General features: G+C 37.1%; 1 pseudogene; it reads right to left on the bottom strand.

The window, feature by feature from the left end:
- Window positions 1–3,131: 3,131 nt before the first annotated feature.
- LOC124096345 (cytochrome P450 2C5-like) overlaps window positions 3,132–21,099 on the bottom strand; it is a 38,184-nt pseudogene continuing 20,216 nt past the window's right edge.

Here is a 21,099-nt window from a genome sequence, read left to right as displayed (position 1 = left end):
ATGCTAACTAGATACATGTTCCCTTTCAGTAAATTATGCCTGAGAAATGTAAAAATGGTTGAATCAACTTATAATTTTTTCTGACAATGCCAGTTGCTTCACATTCTGGTCAACATTTTGTGTGTGTTTTTAAATTTTGATCATTCTGTTAGATTATAACAATTATATCTTATGGAAATTTTAATTTGTATTTTAATAAACCCTAATGATGCTTAGCACTTTCTGAGATGTCCCTTGGCAATATCAACTCTTTTTGTGAAAGACTATTGTATTTATATTTATAAATTATCCACAATTCCTTTGGTGTCTGTGTGTGTGTGTGGGGGGGGGGGGTCTTGGGATTGAAGCCAAGGCCTTGTGCAGGCGAGACAATCACTCTAACATCTGAGCTCTATTCCCAGCCTGGTTTCCTTTTTTTTTAACTTTATTTAGTTAATTATTTTTATGTGGTGCTGAGGATTGAACCCAGTGCCTCACACATGCTAGGCAAGCACTCTACCACTAAGCCAAAACTTCCTCATCTGGGCTTCCTTTTTTAACAACCACAAGTATTTAGAAAATGTTCTAGTATGTACAGAATTGTTTTAGTTTGAAACATTTGAAATGGAAAAAGCGTCATTGCGTCATTATGTGGACTTTTCTGGCAGAAATGCATAAGCTGAATTGAATAATTAGGCAACATCCAACAAGCTCAAAGGAAGGGGCGTTTTATAAACTTGGGTCTAGGCTCTTAGATTGTCAAGGTCATGGTAAATTGGAAATATTTTAGTATGTATATCCTAAAAACAAGACAATTTTTCTATATAACAACAATCAAGCCATCAGAATTAAAAAATTCATAATGATGAACTGAGACTTTCTAAACCTTATTCTCTTTGGTGTTTTATCAATAAATCCCAGATATATTTTATATCCACTGAAAGTTCATTTCAGAATCCAAAATCACATGGTAAAACTGTGTGTCATGTCTCTTCAGTTAACTTCAATCTAGAACAATTCCTCAATCTTTCCTTGACTCCCATAACCTTGACAATCTAAGAGCCTAGACCCAATGTTTTTAAAATGCCCACTTCCTTTGAGCTTGTTGGATGTTGCCTAATCATTCAATTCAGCTTATGCATTTCTGCCACAAAGGTCCACATAATGCCACTTTTTCTTCCCCTCTATAGGTGACAATTTTGATTAGTTTCATTACAAATGATGTTCATCTGATTACTAAGAACAGAGAGGGAGATCCAAGATGGTGAACTTGAGGGAGGGTGCAATCCTTGTTGCTCCATGACTGGGGTTTCAAGCAGAGGAAATACTGCTTCTTTTGCAAGGCAGCCGTTGCTGCCCACTGATTCCCCACTGTTTGCCCCCCCCCCCCCGTTCATCTATGCAATTGTCCACCCTCTACAAGCATGTTGCCTGCCTTTTGAGCACAGATCACTGACTGACCACTGCCTATCATCAGCCATTTGCCCACCTCTTGCCTGATCATCGCCCACCAACTGATATTCACCCACCAATCGCCTGCCATTAGCCTACACATTGTCTGCTCCCCACTACCTCCTCATGCCTGGAAGTCCATTGTCACAGTACACACAGGTTTGGTTACATGTCCCCTGCCATCTTGGGATACCCACCAAGGCCTGAAGGTTTGCCGCCACCATTGCCACCATCTCAGGGCATGGCCACCTCAGTTTAGGGACACCAGCCAGGGCCTGGAGATATATTATTGGGGTACCTGCTGGTCTGGTTGCACCTGAGATTTTTCTGCTGGTGGTGCTAGTGGCTGCCATCTGGCTACCTCTTTGCAGGGTCCCTCCTTTGTGTGAGCACATCCCTGGTAGTCTCTCTGCAAGTTGAAAAGGCATTGAGATCTTGGGACCGCAGCAAGTCAGAGCCTAGGGAATCTGAAGCCCAAGTTCATTAGATTGCATCTGGGTTTGTGTGGGCCAGTCTGGTTCCAGCAAGCCCGTAGAATGCCAAAGACTAGGAGCAGTCCCCCAAGGAGAGCACAGGTTGGTGAAACTGGAAAAAAAACAGGGCTGTCTCCAGCTCAGTGAGTTGAAGTGCACAGGGATGGGGCTGTCTACAATGGGTTGGAAAACTGGAAGAGTGTGTGAGATAATCTTGCTATCAGCTCACTCACCCAACTGGTCTGGCAGCCACCAGACTGGAGCTACCATCAAACTTCACACAACCCAGGGGAGAAGAAAGCTGAGAAAATTTTTGAAAGCCAATGGAAACTACCTTTCAATTTTCTATTGAGACATTCCTTTTTTTTTTCTTTTCCCCTCTCACAACTCTACCATCTTTGAGTCCAAATATTTTTATGCATCAATTTATTGAAGCGTGGGATGTCTGAATAGTATATTGCAGTTTTGTTGTGATCCTTTTTTTTTCTTTTTTCTTTTTTTTTCAATCTGCACAGTAAAGTTACTTGGGAATGCACAAACCCTTCCTGAACACGCTCTATTCCCAAGTCGCTGTAGAAGGTCACAATTAGAAGGGTGCTTCCCAGAACACTAGCCAGAACAAAAACCCACAATAGTCCCTTTAGTCAACACAGAAACTTAGTCAATTCATACCTTCTTTAGGGCCACTGGGCTGAAACTCACACCAACCAATGTGAGGGAGATAAAATGTAGAACACCTACGTTCTAGAAGAGATTACTTGCAAAACCCTGGACATGTGAGACACCAAGTTTTCTGGGATTCGAATACAATCTCAGTCCCTATCTTGAAGAATTATTTTCCTTAGAGCAAAGGAACATCTAGTCATTAAATTGGAGAGCCATCTGCCTTCTAACAAGTGTGGACTTTTAGAAATAAAGCTCATTTTTATTATAATAATCAGCAAATATTAATTGTATAAAATAGTGGGTTTCCAACATATATAAGGTACTTTGATAATATTTACCCTCCGTATTTCCTTCTTCTTCCCAGTTGTGTCCTTTCCCTTCCCTAATAACACCCCATAACTTTTATGTCATCTTTTTATTTTTTATAGATTCCACATACCAGAGAAGACATGTAATATGTGTCTTTCTGTCAGAGACCAGCTCCAACAGGGGGTCTCAGGAGACGAACGGATGGTGAGGAGTCGGTGAAAGGGGGGTAGAGAAACAACACAGACACCAAAGTGAAGGTGTTGATCCCCATCTTTACTTGTGAAGTTGATCATATATACTTTTCATTTTGGCAGGCTCACAGTACTTTCTGGTTACAAAACAGGAATCATTATACAAAGAAACAAAGTGTTATGGAGCTACAATTAGAATAGAAGAATGTATCTTGGCTTATGCATAAGCAAGCATTTGTACTTTCAGTTCGTGTTTTGCTTTGAGCTGCTTCTGCTTAGTTAACTTTTAATAATAGTTAGAAATGTCCCAAACTATTGGCCTATACCTTGACTATTCTTTCTTGACTTACTGACTGGAACTGGTGCCATGGTTACGGCAAGTGGTTGACTTGTTATTAATTTTAATCAAACAAGAGTAAGAGCACAAACCATTGCGCACAGGAACAAGAACAAGTTGCCCAGTACCAAGCACTAATCTGTCTTCTTAACATTAATTTTTCTTCTCTAGATTTTAATTTAGTTTCTCAAAAACTTCCTTGACAGGAATACAAGGAGTTTTTCATTAGACATTAACAATTTACGCTCCACAGCTGAATCATTGCATTTAGAGAAACAGATCTATTCTTTAGAAGTAGTTGCATTAATTGGGAAAGTCGTGTTTTTTTCCTTCATACTTAATGGTCACATGGGAAATCGCAACTATACTTATTAAAGGAATACAAAAACAAATCAGCCCGTTCCCAGAAACATACTGTGCTCCTCCGGAGGATGGACGCCTTGCACCATCCACCTCAGTAGGGCCTTGCCATTGCCTGAGTCAGGGGAGGGGCGCAGCATCTTTCTAAAGTCTGGATCATTTTATTCAAAATAAGATTCTCCAGTTCCATCATTTTTTTTCCAAATGTATGGAAGTCCATGGTTTCTATCTTCTTTTTGACTGAATAATTATCCATTGTGTTTGTATACCACATTTTTTATCTATTCATCTGCTGATGGGTGTCTAGGCTAATTCCATAATAGCTATTGTGACTAGTTCCCCAATAAATGTGGGTATGCAAGTATCTCTATAGCATACTGACTTTGACTCCTTTGATACACAGTCACACTGGTATAGCTGGCACCTACATTAGATCCACTTTCAAATTTTTAAGGAATATCCATTCTGTTTTCCACATTGGCTGGACTTATTTATATTCCTACCATCAGTTTATAAAGTTTCATTTTTCCCTGCATCCTTTGCAAGATTGTTTTTTCCTTGATAATAACCATTCCAGCAGGGTGAGATGAACTCTCAATTTTGTTTTTATTTCCATTTCTCCAGTGCTTAAAGATGCTGAATCTTTTTTTAAAATATGCATATTGGATATGTATACTTCTTTTGTAAAGAGATTGCTCAGCTCTTTTCATTCATTAATGAATTAATTAGTTATTTTCATTATGTTTTTGAGTTCAATGATTATTCGGCAAGTACTCCTCCCTCAGATGAATAAGCTGGCTAATGTCTTCTCCCAGGGCTGGGGTTGTGGCTCAGAGGTAGCATGCATGAGGCTGGATTCGATCCTCGGCATCACATGAAAATATGCAAATAAAATAAAGGCATCCTGTCCATTTACAACTACAAAAAAATTTTTTTAAATTTCTTCTCCCATGTGTAAATTGTCTCTCCACTTTCTTGATTGTTTTCTTTGCTGCCAGAAACTTTTGAATTTGATGTAAAACCATTAGATAAGCCTTAGTATAATTTATTAAGCTATTGGAGTAGTAGGCAGGAAATTGTGGCATCTTCCCACATATTAAAGTATTTCCACTACATTTTACTCAAGTAATTTAAAGTTTCAGGTCTTCCATTAAGGTCTTTGAATCCTATTTAGCTGACGTTTCTGCAGGGTGAGAGATAGGGATGCAGTTTCAATCTTTTCTATATGGAAGTCTGTCTGCCCCAGCAAACTTTCCTGAAGAAGCTGTTATTTCTCCAATGTATAATATTAGCTGCTTTGTAGAAAATAAGATAACCATAGATGAGTGAGGTTGTTCCTCATCCCTCTGTTGTATTCTATAGGTCTATGTGTGTAGTTTTATGCCAATACCATGATGTCTTATCACAGTGTTTCTACAGTGTAATTTGAAGTCATGTATTTTGATGGCTCAAACATTCCTCCTTTTTCCCAGAATTCCATTGGCAATTTGGGGTCTTTTAGACTTCCATATAATTTTTTTAGTTCTGTGAAAAATACCATTATCATTTTAATTGATATTGCAGTGAATCCATAGATTGCTTTTGGAAGTTTGGCTATTTTAATAACCAAGTCTTCCTAACCATGAATATTGGATATATTCCCATCCTCTTGTGTCTTCTGTTTCTTTCTTCAGTATTTGGTCATTTTCATTGTACTGGTCATTCATCTCCTTTGTTATCTTTATTTTGAGGTTCTTATTTGATTTTGTTTGTTTTTATAAGTCCAATTTTATTGAGATCACTTTTTTGATGCTCAGTGAGTTTATTGTTAGTGTAAAAGAAAGCAATTGACCTGGTATGTTGGTTTTCATTCCTGCAACATAAGTGAAGTTCTCAGTTCCCAGAGATTTTTGATAGACTCTTCAGATTATCCTAGGTATAGAATCATATCATCTGAAAGCATGGATAGTGTTATTTCATCCTTTCCTATTTGTATACATTTTATTACTCTCTCTGCCTGATTGCTCTGTCCAAGGTGTCCAGGATTCTATTGAATAAAAACAATGAGAGTATACACCCTGTTTTTTATTTTTAAACATTTTTTCTTCTCTTCTCTTGCTTACTTTTTTATTCTTTTTAGTTATGACACACTACCAGGATAAACCTTGACATAATCACAAAAGCGTAGAACCCAACCCAATCCAATTCTGTCACGCAGCACAGCACCTCCAGCCCCCACTCCCCTCTTTCCAATCCGTCTATCATACTTCATCATCATAGCAACTGGGCAATCTTGTGTAAGGAAAATTAAAAGAGACACAGAGACAAGATGCAGAGGCAGGAAAGATGGCAGAATTGCAGAGAGGCCAAACTGCAAAGCTTTATTTATATCAATAGGTTACTTTAGGTCATTAGTGCCATAACTACATTATTGTTTGGTGTTCCTCTATTCCCAGGAGCTGAATGTCTGAAATCAAGGTCTAGGCTGATAAGACTCTAGCCAAGAGTCTCTACATGAAGGAAATGACATAGCAACTAGATACTACACCTGTATTAGTTATCTTACTAGCTTCTAGGAGAAGCTGCCAAACATTCCAAGCATGGGAAATAGAGTGCCAGATACCCACTGAGAGTTTACTCACCAAAGGACCACTTCCCTGTATATTTCCACAGTCAGAATCCCTAAAATCTTGTCCTGCACCTTTGCACAGAAAGTTCCCAGAGCAGCACAGCCACAGGCATTCAAGGACCATAATCCAAGTCATGCCTCTCCACATCTCTCCCTTTTTTATTTTTTAAATGTAACTGATGCATGTCTACTCTGAAGTGCTGGAACTTGTATCAGATGAGCTTGCAGTTGACTGTGAGAACAGAACACAGAATTAAGAGCAAAGAAATAAGTCCTAAGAGATTCCATGCAGCATGTTTTAGCATGTTTTATGAACTGAAACCATTCAGGTCATTTAACAGGTTTCTCTATAAAACTGGCAGGAAATAACTTGGGAATCTTACTTTTTGTATGACTTGGATGTAATGGTGCATTTGTAAGAGATCTAAACTAACATTGTTATGATTCCAAATTCCTAACAGATGCATCTCTATCTTTTCTCAGTTCCATTAGGATCTATGTCATGGAAGAGGTGTTACACAAATAAACTGGCAAGTGACATGGCATTGTAATTGTTGTCTGACCTAAATACTTTGTATCTGATCATCCAAGCCAACTATAGAAGCCTGTAAGGCATTCAACTTAGCTTCAAGTTTATTATCAATAGACTCCTGATGTCAGAGGGCTTTTAAAATATTTTGTGCCAAAGGGTTAGTGATAGGGAGCACTATATACCCATTTCCTTCACTTTTTTAAATATAAAAAAAATCAGTTACCTGTCCCTTGTCCCAGTCTCATTCTCACTTCTGAGTAGGAAACTCTTACTGCTATAAGGGGAAATGAGCGATGACTGTTTTGGCTGCTTCAGGCTGAGAGGAGATAAAGTGGGGCAGACAGTTTGGGTTTTCCTTTTCGGAATGTTTTGGCCAGTCCAGGGGTATATGGTGAAAGTCTGGTTCAGAAAAAAAAAAACAGGCTTTAAAATCATCTGGGAGGTGAGTGCTTCTATAAGAGAAACAAGAAGACATGAGTACTACAATGAGATAAATACAAAATAAATAAATATAACAGTGACAAAAGGGACCAGCAATTTTTTACCAGGATGGGCAAGAGCTAAGAAATTATATTTCTGGGAGGCACTAACAGAAAATAGTCATAAAGTTTACAATGATAGTACAAATGAAATTAACAAGTTAAAACTCATATTGAAATCTTATAATAACTATGACCCAAGAAATATAATTTTATGATTCCAAATCTTTACTTTAAACTTTAGTTTGAAGAAAACAAGAGTGGAAAATGTCCCTTTAAGAACTTTATTATAAAAGATTTGTATACTTGGAAGATATGAATGCATTTAGTATACAAAGAGGCCAGTAACAACACCACAATTATACTGATGTTTTTAAATTTACCAAGTTTAGCTTTTAAAGAAAAATTTAGACTCCAGGCCAACGATAGTAGTCTGTAAGGCATTCAACTTATCTTCAAATTTATTATCAATAGACTCCTGATCTCAGAGGGCTCTTGAAGTATTTTTTGCCAAAGTGTTAGTGATGGGGAGCCCATAATAGAGTGTAATACTCTAAAATAACAGTTGTTGTTTAACTAGAATTGTACAAACCCTAATTCCCTTAAGACTAGTTTTTCTAAATCATAAAACTTAACAGACATAAGAAATTATCTTGATAGATAGAAGCAGATTAATGTTTTAAGAAATCCTTATGACGTTAACACACAGAGGATTAAACTTTAGTTTATATCAATACATTAATATTAGACCTTGGGGAAAACCTTGGATAACTTTAACTGATTGAGCTATTTATATATAACCAATTTAGTTTCACACAAACCTTTTGAACTTTACGCTCTACAAACATTATGTAAAGTACTTAGACATTTTACAACTTTTTACTTTACCACACAAAAGACTTTCTTATCCAGAAACATTTTTTTTCTTTCTACTTTTCATATTAAAATCTTTCTACACCTAGAGCTTTCCTTATATCTCTTTTCTAGCTGTTGACCCATCTTTTAAATTTACATTTTAAAACAGTCCTTATGAAACTTCTGAGTTTAGACAAATTACTTTAATAAGATGGAATATTTTGTTTTTATCATACTTTAATTAAAACCTAATTGAAATCTTTTGTACTCTTTATATATAAAATTATACCTGATAGAATCTTAATTCTTAGTACACTTGTTTTACTGAAGACACAGAAAAAAATCAATCTCAAACCTTTTTTAACTTACTGATTTATGAAAACTCATATAATGTTTAAATATATTACCATGTGGAATTTTCAGATGTCTCCTCTTTAACAAACACATGTATAAAGATTGATTCCATCTACTGTAATCTAATTTACTAATTTTAACTGTAAAAACCAGGATATCAGACCAGTGTAGTTAACAGTAAAGCCATCTCTTCACTATTAAAGAAAAAAACCTAGGAATAATCAAAATTACATTTTCAACATTTTACAGAAACCAACACTTTATTGTCTGACCACTTAGAAAAACTTGAGTTAGTAATTTTAAAAATATCTTTACTCTCATCTGTTTACCTAATTTAAATTGAACTTCTTTTTTTTAAGTCACATGAACCAAAAGATATTTGAATCATTTTCTTATTTAAATTTTAATTTATGAATGCTCATTTATCTATATGCCAATTTTGATACCATGTGCATGATAAATGGACAAAAGCACATATGTAGAAACAACAATACAATACACAGGTGTACACACATACACAAAACAGACAGGAAACAAATATCTTGTAGCTTTTTGTAGGTAGATTCCCACAGGTAGGAGGCAACAGGTAGATCCCCACCAGTAGGAGGTTTATTAAAACCTCTATTAGACTTAACGTTTTAGAAATTAAAAGGGAGCCTATCAGACTTTTACATTATGACTTAAATATAGGGCAATCCTGTATAGTTGGAAATATTAGGTGTAAAGCCTGACAACCATGGCAGAAACAGAAATCAAATGTTCAGTTGTCCACTTGTCCCCAGTAGCTATCAGACTTATTCCCAACACCACCACGTCAATTACCATTTAGGATTTAGTGAAAAGAGATTTCTCAATGCATTTAAGAACCAACTCTTGAAAAGTTGTCCTCTGAACAAAGACAGAGTGCAAAATCCTCTATAGTTACATACAGGACTGATTGGGAAAATATACTAATTTAGGAATGCAGGATCAAATGTGAGTTTACCATAAAACCATGAGCTCAAAAATGTAGACTTTTAGAAAAACAGATTTTTTTTTTTAAAAAAATGACACAGCCATTAATTATTCTAGTAAAGGAAGATGCAGAACATCTTTATCAGATCAGAGTGTATTTTGACATCAGATTACAGTCAATCCTGATATTTAAAGAATGTGAAAGAATTGAAATCCTCAAGTAAAGAAGACTTGTATATATAAGATCTTCCCATTTTTCTCCCTGTGATATAGTATTTATGGAGAAAATCATTAAGAAATCAGAGTGGTAGACAGTGAGAGGAGATAGTGCCAGCCATTTAGACCCCACAGCAGCTTGAATCTACAAGTGACACTTTTTTTTCTTTGATCTCAAATTGGTTTTGAATCATTGCCTCTGTAATTTACATTTCAAATGCAAGCCCAGGAGAGACAGAGATCTGGAAGAAGCTAAGAAGTAAGGAGAGCTGCTATCTTGAGCTTGAGAGGCAAAACCTCATGCATAGAGCATTTTAGCCATTTTTTTTTTTTTTTTTTTTTGTAAAACCAATATCTTAAGGTGTGGTGCAATAGTTTATGTTTTCTCTGGAGACCCCTTTTTCTTATTTTTCATTCCTTGAGATTTAAACATTACTTTAAGCACTTGTATACAAAGTTTCCTCTCTTTGGAAACTGTATGTCTGGCTATATACTTGCAGTCCTTACCTTTCTTTATCTGATGTGATTCCTCAGGAGTGTCCCCTCACCTAATCCTTATAGTTCCCCCTGTGTCCTGTTCAGGAGCCAACTGCACGACCTGTATGGCTGAACCTTAGAGTTTGGCAAAGGGCAATGGGAGGTGAAGAAAGACAAACAGACACTTAGAGAGAAATCTAGAAACACATGGGACACCATACTATGATGGAGAACCAATGACCCGTACCTAGCTCAACCCATTTATTGTATAAGTTTTATCATCAAAAGGCTCTCTGTGGAAATGTTTCCTCAAAGGAGGCAGGCTTAAAATCAAAGCACTCACAATCAATTATAATTATCTTGCTATGCTTATGATTCTCTATCTCGGGCAGCTGGTGACTGAACTTAGAGTCAAGACTCATAGTCCCATGCCTTGCAAAGAACTTCCTCAGGCAAGCCATCACCATAGCAACAGAGCAAACTTGTCCTGCTTCATCACACAGAAATTTCCTATAACGGTGTAGCTATAACCGAGAGGCAATCAAAGTCCATGATCCAAGTCACTGTTCTTCTGTAATTAGGTTTTTGTCATGAATATATGCAGAATTTTTTGAAAAATATATTTTCTAGTTGGTGATAGACCTTTTTTTATTCATTTATCTGTATGTGGTGCTGAGAATTGAACCCAGTGGCACACACCTATGAGGCAAGCACTCCACCATTAAGCCATAACCCCAGCCCCTGTATGCAGGATTTTATTGATGGAATTTAATGCATCAGTGAAATAATCCTGAGATTTTAACCCTTGATTCAATTTATGTGGTGTATTACATTTATCAATTTGCAAGGTTAGCAAAACATATGTCCCTAGAATGAAGTCAACATGATCATGGTACATGAGTTTTTAATATAATGTTGAATTGGACATATAAGAATTGTAATGAGGACACTGGTCTCTGTGTTCCTCAAGGATATTGGTTTATACTTTGTGCATGTGTATACAAAGTGTGCTTGTATTTATGTGCACACAAGCCATCACATTTGATGAGAAAATAATACTATATTTATAGAATGAGTTTGGAAACATTCCTTCCTTTTCTCTTAAGGAATACTTTTAGGACAACTGTACTTCTTTTAAAGTCTAGGAAAACTGGGTTGTGAGTCTATCTGCTTTTATTACTTCTTCAACATCATTGCTTTTTATTGATATATTTAGACTTTCTACAATTTCTTGGTTCCACTTTGGTAGGTCTTATGATTAGAACTTTCCACATTATCCAATCTACGGACATATTATCTGTCAAAACATTCCATCATGATCCTCCAGATTTCAGTGGTATCTGTTATAATATGCCTTAATTACATCTGATGTAGTAAAATTGGATATCCCCTTTCTTTTGGTTAGTTTGGCTAAAGGTTCCTCAATTTTGTCTATCTGTTCAGAAAAGAACCCTTTACTGCATTAATCCTTCATACTCTGTTTTCAATCTCCATTTCATCTCTTCCTTGTCAAATCTTATTATTCCTTTTCTTATACTCACTTTGGAATTGGGTTTCTCCTTGTTTTTCCAATCCTTGACATACATCATTATGTTATTTACTAGAGATCTGTTTTTCTAGTTTAGGCACTTATACCTATAACCCTCTCTCTTAAGCCTGCTCTCGATGTGCCCCAAGGGTTCTCATAGATTCTGTTTCCATATTCATTTGTTTCTATGAACTTTTTAATCTCCCCTGGTTTCTTCAATGACCACTGCCTCACTGTGCTTACCATTATGAGAACCAAATTGGATCTTGGGACTCTATTTTCTTACCAATAATGCACAAAAGAAAAGAAATTTGAGAACTGACCCAGAAATCAATTATGTATTTTAATAAGAACATGCATGGGATAGATGGTTCTGACAGATCATATTCTATCATATTACAGTGATAATGTATCAATAACTCAGCATTAGATCCATGTTATTACTTGGGGTGGTCAATACAAGTATTACAGAACACAGGAAAGAGCAGGTATATCTGTACAATGACCAGAAAGAAAAAAAAAGCTCTATAAAGGAAGATGTGTGTTCCCTTACTCTATAGAATGGGGAGATGCAGAGGACAGGTCAAGAATGCATCACAGATGGGGAAAGGATGTGGACGATGCCCTGGGGGAAGGGATTGCAGACAAGAGCACAGCAGCAGCCACATTGTCTGCTCTGTTTCACACAGGAATGAAGCAGATCTTGTATAAGGGAGGAAGAGAGGCAAATCCTTTAGCTATTGGGGTGGTATCGAGTTCCTTTGGGTCAAACTGAGATTTCAGATGAAAGTGCTGTAAAATGGTAGTCAGAAATAAAAATAGCTCCATGCGGGCCAGGCTCTCTCCCACACACATACGTTTTCCTGTAACAAACAAAAAACACAATATGCTTATGTGTCATTTGGACAGTGACAAGCACTGTGCTTCTTATGTAAAAAGGAGAATATAAATAAACATTTAATGAATGATTGAATGTTTGGATGGACAAATGGAAAAAGAGCAGACACTTTTTGTCCATCTTAACAAATATTTCATTCAAACAGTATTTTTGGAGGTATCAGCTTTATGCCAAACACTTTATTTAGAATTCCTACACTGGAATGACACTTTTGAATTTGAAGTTTCTAAGTATATTTTTTTTCTGAAAAGAACTCTGTTACTTGTATTTTCTATTCCCATTCTGATGTCCATGACCTTGCCCTCATTCTTCAACCCTCTAATCTCACCTCTAACAGAATCCTTTGGAATCTCCAAAGAACCATGAATGTTCATCTTTTACATCATGCTAATCTTCTTGTATAAGACACAATTTCCCTTCATTCCATTCAGGACACAAGTGGAAATTCATGTCCTCTTTACACTCTTTATGATCCCCTCAAGCACTAAAATTTGCCCACTTTTGATATCCTCAACATCATTCTCATGCTCTTTTGGAACCATGAAACACCTGGAATCATAGTTTTCCATGTCCATCTTAATTTTCTAACCTGTTGAAATGTGAACACTTGAAGAATGGTTCCTTGACTCATCATCGTGGGATGTACAGTGCAACATGTAAGGCAGACATCTAGAGTCATGGAATCAAGGAAGTAGAGTCCAAGAGCAAAGAATCAGTAAACACATTGCAGATGGGAGACACATAACCATAACTGGAGGAAGAGCAGGATGCTCTGTGGTCATTGTAGGGTCTCTTCCCTCATCCCCAATTCTTCCATAAGCTCATGGTTATCAGGCAATTTCTGATATCCCTGACTGAGAACAAAAGTTCTTCTGTGGTGATTCATTGCTTCCTTAAACATGTCCTGCCTTTTCTTTTCTCCATTCTATGTGACTCTATTGAGTCAGCTCAAACATCATTAATTATGAAGACACAAAGTCCATTTTAAGCCTCAAGTGGAATATTATAGTCCAACATCCTGGAAGCCTCCCCTGGTAAGCCAGGAAATCTTCCCTAACTCAGCGCACTAGTCATACCAGAATACAATCAGTTGTTCACGAAGCTGCTTGCCTAGAGGCCCTTTGCTATGTGATCTCATGCTTGTAGAGACTACCATCACCACAGCGGAGCAAGAGGGGTGTAGAACAAAACCATTTAGAAACCAACCAACATCATGGAGTGAAATGCCTTTCACTTAGTGGGTGAGGAATATTTAAATGAGATTGAATTTACATAAGGAAAGCTTAGCAGGGAGAGTACATTGGTATCACAATGGTGCTCTACTCATGTAAAAAACAAATGTTCTAACACCAGACGAGGCTGGAGGCTCGAGGTAAGAAGTAGCTGATCCCAAATATTTCTCTTACCTGATGAGAAAGGCATGAAGTAGTCACTTTTCCTCAAGTTGCCACAATCATCCAGAAAGTGCCCAGGGTCAAATATCTCTGGGTGGGGGAATTCTTTGTTGTCATGGAGCACTGATGTCAGTGAGGTCCATATGGCTGTGCCCTGGAAAAAACAAAGACAAATCAATTTAAACAGGAATTCAGGAGCTGAAAGGCACAATGGATATTACTTAGCTCAATCTACTGGTCTGAAAAATGGAAACTGTGTCCCAAAACAAGCAGTGACATTTTCAGAGAGAGAAACCATATGACAAAACTACATAAAGCAAAAGAGAATAAAATCAGCAATATCATTTTACAATGCCTTCCGTCTGAATATCAGTTCAAGCAAGGAGCATCAATCAAAGCTAGAACAGTTAGGTGAGTGATTTCATAACCAGGATGTTTACATAGTCATGAAGGACCATAATGTGATGTCTATCACTTACTTATAAGAGCAGAAGCTCTGTAATGGAGAGATCTGTTGGATACCACCTTCTTTCCTGAGAAAATTAGCATAAGCTATATTGAATAAGTGACATGATGTGTTCCCACCTCACCATGTGATTCAGTGACACTTTCATTGACATTTATGTAGTTTTCTTCCCAAATTCACAATGAGAATCTAATCCCTAGAAAACTACCATACAAAGCCAGCCTCAGGAATGTTTGATTTCTGTCCTGGATTCCTTGGTAAGGCGAACATGATGAAAGGAAACAAACAAGTACAGGAAAGGGAACTACGACCCCTGATTACAGGAGAGTAAATAGAAAAGATAATCACATTACATGTCTGTTCTTTAACTGGACACTAAATTGTACAAGAAAAATCTACAAGAAGATTGTAAAATTAATGGGCTAATTTAAATACAGGCTTAGGTTAGTATTATAGTGTGAATGATGTCTGAGTATAAATGCAATGTCTGCTGTGCAGGAGAAAATCATCATTCTTGAAATGACTTGAGGCACCAGTCTATAAGTAAATAGCTTAATGGACAGATATTAAAGTATAAATGTACTTCTAAATTTTATTTAAATTCCAATTTTTTTAAAAAATGTACCAGTGGGAAAAATTCAATCCCCTAATATTTCAAAAAAACATATAAGCATTTGCCTCACATGCACAAGGCCCTGGGTTCAATCCCCAGCACCACAAAAATAAATAAATAAATAAAATCATGTATCAATTTGCTTTTAAAATTCTTCCTTTAAGTATAATTAAAGTAGTGATATATGACAATGTTTTCTTAAGATGCATGTGGATATATGTTTAGAAAAAGTTGTTTGAACATATGGAAATTCACAAATAAAAAAATGAAGCAGAACAATACCACCATAAGCAAAAGGTAAAAGAAAAACTGGTCAATTAACTAAGAGCTAAACAAAACAACTTTTACAAAAAGACAAGGGCAAATCTTTGAGAACTGGTTTTTGCAAATTCTCTTCAGATAGGACATAAATCCACAAATTGACCTCATATGATTATAGAAAGTCTACTGGAACAGTGTGTCTCATAAGAGGGTTGAACAACAAAGTCCACAAAATGCAGCCTGCCATGTGTTTTCATATAACCAGTGAGCAAAGAATGTTTAAATTGAAAGAAAAAGAAGAATATTTTTACATGAAAAAATATTTGTGAATTTATTATTTCAGTTTCCATAACATTGAACTTGGTCATGTTCTACAGAATGCTCTATAGATTGCCTATAACTGCTTCCATGTTGCAATGGCAGAGTTCAGAAATGTCAACAGGATTAAGGGAGGAAGATGGCGGCGAAGGGTGTGCATCACCCCCATGTACCGCGTCACTGTGCGGGAGAATGATGAGTTAGAACGGCTAAAAGCTATCTTGTTAGGAATTTCCAGCAAAATTGGGGTGCTCCAAAACCTAGAGGAAGGATTTCCATCACATCACACGAGGATCATCTATGGGGGCTCAAACTCGAGCGATTTGTCCACACAGAGGGTCAAGCTGCTTATCCAGCAAATTGCTCAGGCTCAGTGCTTAAGAACTCGCGGAAACTGCTTCTTGGAGCCTGCTCCTATCAGAACATACACGGAGCCCAGAGCACCCGAATTCCAGCTCCCAGAACTGCTCTGGCCTAGGGCTAAAGAACCCGCGGAAACTGCTTCTCGGTCCGGGTCCTGCTGAATACTGTGGAGGTAAATACCAACCGAGCCTTCATAGGCAGTGGCAACAGGATTGAGACGGGGCTTTTGAGGGCCGGTCAGGACCCACCTGTTGCTTTGGTCACCCGGCAAAGGGAACGAAATGCTGCCATTCGCATGGGATACCAACATGGCAGAGATCTGACATCATCAGAAAGCGGGGAGGAGATAACTTCTTCATCCATACCAGCGGTGACAGGTGTGTAATCCCCTAGCCCCCCTCTCCACACAGCGGGGAAACCTCAAGGGCCCCTCCCAGCTCTCCTGTGAGTGCGATAGTCAGACCGAGGGATTCAGGAGTGGCGCGGACCAGGGCGCGGGACCCCCGGGCTACCACTCCCACCAGCGCAGACAACTGAGGTCTCTTGCACCAGCTCCTGGGGGCGTGGCTACCGGAGGGCTAGCAAAATACGCCAAGGGCTCTCAGCTGCAATCTCTACAACCTTAAGGGCTGAGGGATTGGCAAGCAGGGATAGGGTACTGAGTTGTTCAAGAAGATAGGGCTCCCGTGAGCAGCAGACCTGGCGTGTAGCCAGTACTGTGGTGAGCATCACCTGTGAATGGGGCCAGTGGCAAGGTGACTAGACACAAGAAATGGCCAGAGACACTCAGAAGTGGAGACCCGCCCAGTTGGGGAGGAGGAGCTGCTGCACAGTGATTGGTTCCCGCTCACTGAGAGGAGAAGCTTGGCCCAGTGGGCACAGCTCCACCTACTGGAAGAGAAGTTAATCGAACTCTAAGACTGTATTTTTTAAATTTTTTTTTATTTTTTTATTTTATTTTTTTAATTTGAATTTTTTTCTTTTTTAATTTTTTAAAATATTTTTGTATTATTTATTTATTTTTTTACTATCACTTTTTTATTTTTTTAAATTTTTTCTTTTTTTATTCTCTATTTTTTTCTTTTGTCTTTTCATTTCTTTTCAATTTCCTTATTCCCCTTTCCTTGAATTCTATTTGTTTACTCTCATTCTCTTTAGTGACTTCTTCCCTTCCCTTCTAATACCTTTCCTGCCAAGCAATATGACGCTGTTTATGTGTAATTTACTAAATATATATAGGTCAATGTTCTGAGGCATTATATAGTGCTACCAAGACCTCAACTTCCACCAAATACTCCAGACCATTCTCCTGTTAATATCCCTCATCAGTAGAGCAACCCTCCAAGGTTGCCAAGAGATACCAACCTCAATACCATCACACCATTCGACCTAAATATAAGTCCCAAGACCAAACCACAGATCGCTATATGCCATCAGAACCCTTATACAGTTTAGGAAATGAATGAACCTACATTAAAGTGCAACAAAACTCATCATCTCTAGTCATAGTCTCCCATCAAAAAGAGAAACCCCAGATACACACAAAATCAAATAAATTTATAGGAGTAAACAGTAACTTAGCAGTCAAACAGAGCAAGAAGTAACATAAGCAACATGAAAAAGCAAGGAAGAAAAGGAGTACAAACAATGCAGGACAGCCTAAATATACAGGAGGACCTAGAGGCATCAGAAAAATGGCCAAATAAAGAACTCAAAGAATACTTTAGACAGATGGAATGGAATCTTAGAGAGGATATGAGACAGCAAATTCAAACATTGAAAGAACTCATTGAAAATGAAATACACAAGCAAATAAAAGAAGCAAATGAGCATCTTTATCAGGAGATAGAGATTATTAAAAAAATCAAACAATAATTTTAGAAATGAAGGAAACTATAACCCAAATTAAAAACTCAATTGAGAGTATCACCAACAGAGTGGAGCAAGTAGAAGCCAGAACGTCAGATAATGAAGACAAAATATATCATCTTGAAAATAGTCTAGCCAACTCAGGAAGGCAGGTAAAAAATCAAGAGAAAAACATCCAAGAGATATTGGATAACATAAAAAAAAAAACAAATTTAAGAGTCATCAGGATAGAGGAAGGCATAGAGATTCAAACCAAGGGAATGGACAACCTGTTGAATTAAATAATTATAGAAAACTTTCCAGACATAAAAAAGGAAATGGATGTACAAATTGTAGATGCATACAGAACACCGAACATACAAAATCACAGTAGACCAATGCCAAGACACATTGTTATGAAGATATCCAATATACAGAACAAAGAGAAAATATTAAAAGCTTCAAGAGAAAGGAGGCAGATTACATTCAGGGGTAAACCAATAAGGTTAACAATGGATTTTTCATCACAGACGCTGAAAGCAAGAAGATCCTGGAACAACATATTTCAAACTCTGAAAGACAATGGATGCCAACCAAGAATTTTGTACCCAGCAAAATTAAGCTTCAGGTTTGACAACGAAATAAAAATCTTTCAGGATAACCAAAAGTTAAAAGATTTTGCAGCCAGAAAACCAGCATTGCAAAGCATCTTGAGCAAAACACTACACGAGGAAGAAATGAAAAACAATAACCAAAACCAACAGTGGGAAGTGTAGAGAATCAGATGTGACTGTGTTACTATTACTGTCCTTGATGGAGTCTGCCTGCAAACGGGATATTTTGTCAAGGTATAGATAGATAACAGTGGACATGCTTGAAAACAAGGTGTCTGCTGTCCTTGGGAGGACTTGCCTGTAAACGGGATGTTCTGCCAAGTGGGCTAGGAGGGCACTGAGAAAAATTTTATTATCTGTTCTTAACAAAGAGCAGAGCTCAACATACTCCGGGCTGAAAGTAGATTAGCCATGAGAAGCGAGTCACTTCTGATTAGAAAGTAAAACTTCTGTATGCTATGTTTAATTAGCTGAAAGACCTGATTTATTGATGTTGGAAGGCTGCCTTCTTTGTTCACAATACTATAAAAAGATTGCTTGTACACAATAAAGAACCTTTTTTTCTGCTGCTGCTTTGCTTGCTCTGCTTCTTCTTTCTTTTCCCATGCTGACCTGCAAGTGAATTACTACAACATTTGGCGTAGTCAAATCCAGCACTGAAAGGGTAAGCACCCCGGGTTAAGGAAACGAAAGGGGGACTTTCGGGATTAACAAAATATCGAAAAGTATCGCCCCAGGTTGAAAGAAACTTTAGGGGGACTTTCAGAACTAACAAATATTGAAAGGTATCGCCCCAGGTTGAAAGAGACTTTAGGGGGACTTTCAGAACTACCAAATATTGAAAGGTATCACCCCAGGTTGAAAGAGACTTTAGGGGGACTTTCAGAACTAACATGGGAAACTCTCAGTCCTTAAAGGAACAATATGTGAAGTTACTACAAGGATTATTATATTCCATAGGTGTAAAAACATCTCATAAGAGACTCAAGGAGTTATTTAAAATTATAAAATGTCATTGTCACTGGTTCCAGTATCAAACTAAGGTCCAATTAAATTTAGGGGAATAGAAATTTGTTCAAAAAGAGCTCCATAAGCAGTATCAGGCTGAGAATGTTATTTCTTTGAAGATTTGGACACTGTGTAGCACTATTACTCAAGCATTACTATTATTAGAAAGCAATAATAAAAAGGGCTCTCTTTGTGAAAGACAAGTTAATACATCAGAATCTGATAATAAGGTTAACAAAACGGAGCCCAAAGAAGATATTTGTGATACTATAGATGACTCTCCTAAATCAGATCTGGGTGATAATGAAGATTCAAAAAGTTCAGATAGTGACTCCAGTATGAAAGAAATTATGGAGGCCTTTATGGATAAAATGAAATTTAAAAAACAAATGTCCTCTCTTAAACCTACTACTCCTTCTAATGCTTCTCTCTTTCCAATGACAGAGTATACAGTTAATGTGGGTAGAAAACAACAACGTTTTTCATTTCCTCTTACTATGATACATGATGATGATGATCTTGCAGCTCCTCCTGGTTGTTTTGTTGATCCACCACATTTGTTTCCTATAACTAGACAACAAAACCTTCAAAATCCCCAAGGACCTATGGAGGATAAGTTAATGGAGGAGGGTAATTACGGTGCCTTTAGAGACAGGCTCAATATACAGATTCAGATCTTCAACAAGTTTGACAGGTTTTCTTAAGAGCTTAGAGATGTGTGATACCCACTGGTCAGGCACAACCTTCCTTTACTAAAACTATACAAGGGGCTACTGAAACTTACACTGATTTTCTTGCAAGACCACATACTTTTGTATGAGGGCAATGGGTCAAGATCAAATAGCAAAGGTATTATTGAAAACATTAGCATTTGAAAATGCAAATCCTGAATGTAAGCATATTTGGGGGCCATTAAAAGGGCAAAACGCCTCATTGAGTAAATATGTGAAAGCTTGTGCTGGAGTGGAAGAAATTGAACATCAAAGTTTCTGTTTTTGCTGCAGCCATGGCTGGAGCCCTTAAACCCAATAAATCAGGAACTTGTTTCAATTGTGGAAAAGCAGGTCATTTTAAAAGGGATTGTAAAAAAATAATAATAATGATAAATAAATAAATAAATAAAATAGATAAATAAATAAATTTTATGATACTTTCTAATTACCAGCTGGTCATTTTTTCTAGGACTCTTGCTTTTTCCTAGATTCTGTATTTTTTGAGCTCATAATTTTGATCCTACAGACCTAAGTTAATGTTTTTCTGATCAGTTCTATTTTTGATCAACTGTAAAATATTTAAACATTACAATGGAAATTTCACCTTAAATAGCTACAAGGCCTTTATTGTGTTATGTGTGCACATTTGTATTATATGTTGTATGCCTGTGCGTATGTCCATATATCATGTACATGATATAAAGATTGATATATATATGTAAAGAGCGCTCATAAAAATTAAAAAAAAATAGATCCAAATATTTTTAATTGACTGATTTAAATGATTCAATTTAAATTGGGTAAACAGATAAAAAATAAGATGTCTTTAACAT

The sequence above is a fragment of the Marmota monax genome, unplaced genomic scaffold, assembly GCF_021218885.2.
Source record: "Marmota monax isolate L192 unplaced genomic scaffold, Marmota_monax_Labrador192_F-V1.1 WCK01_AAM20220418_F8-fsc00004, whole genome shotgun sequence".
In the NCBI taxonomy this organism is placed as follows: domain Eukaryota; kingdom Metazoa; phylum Chordata; class Mammalia; order Rodentia; family Sciuridae; genus Marmota; species Marmota monax.
The sequence above is the reverse complement of the archived record's forward strand: the minus strand, read 5'-3'. Positions and strand labels throughout refer to the sequence as shown.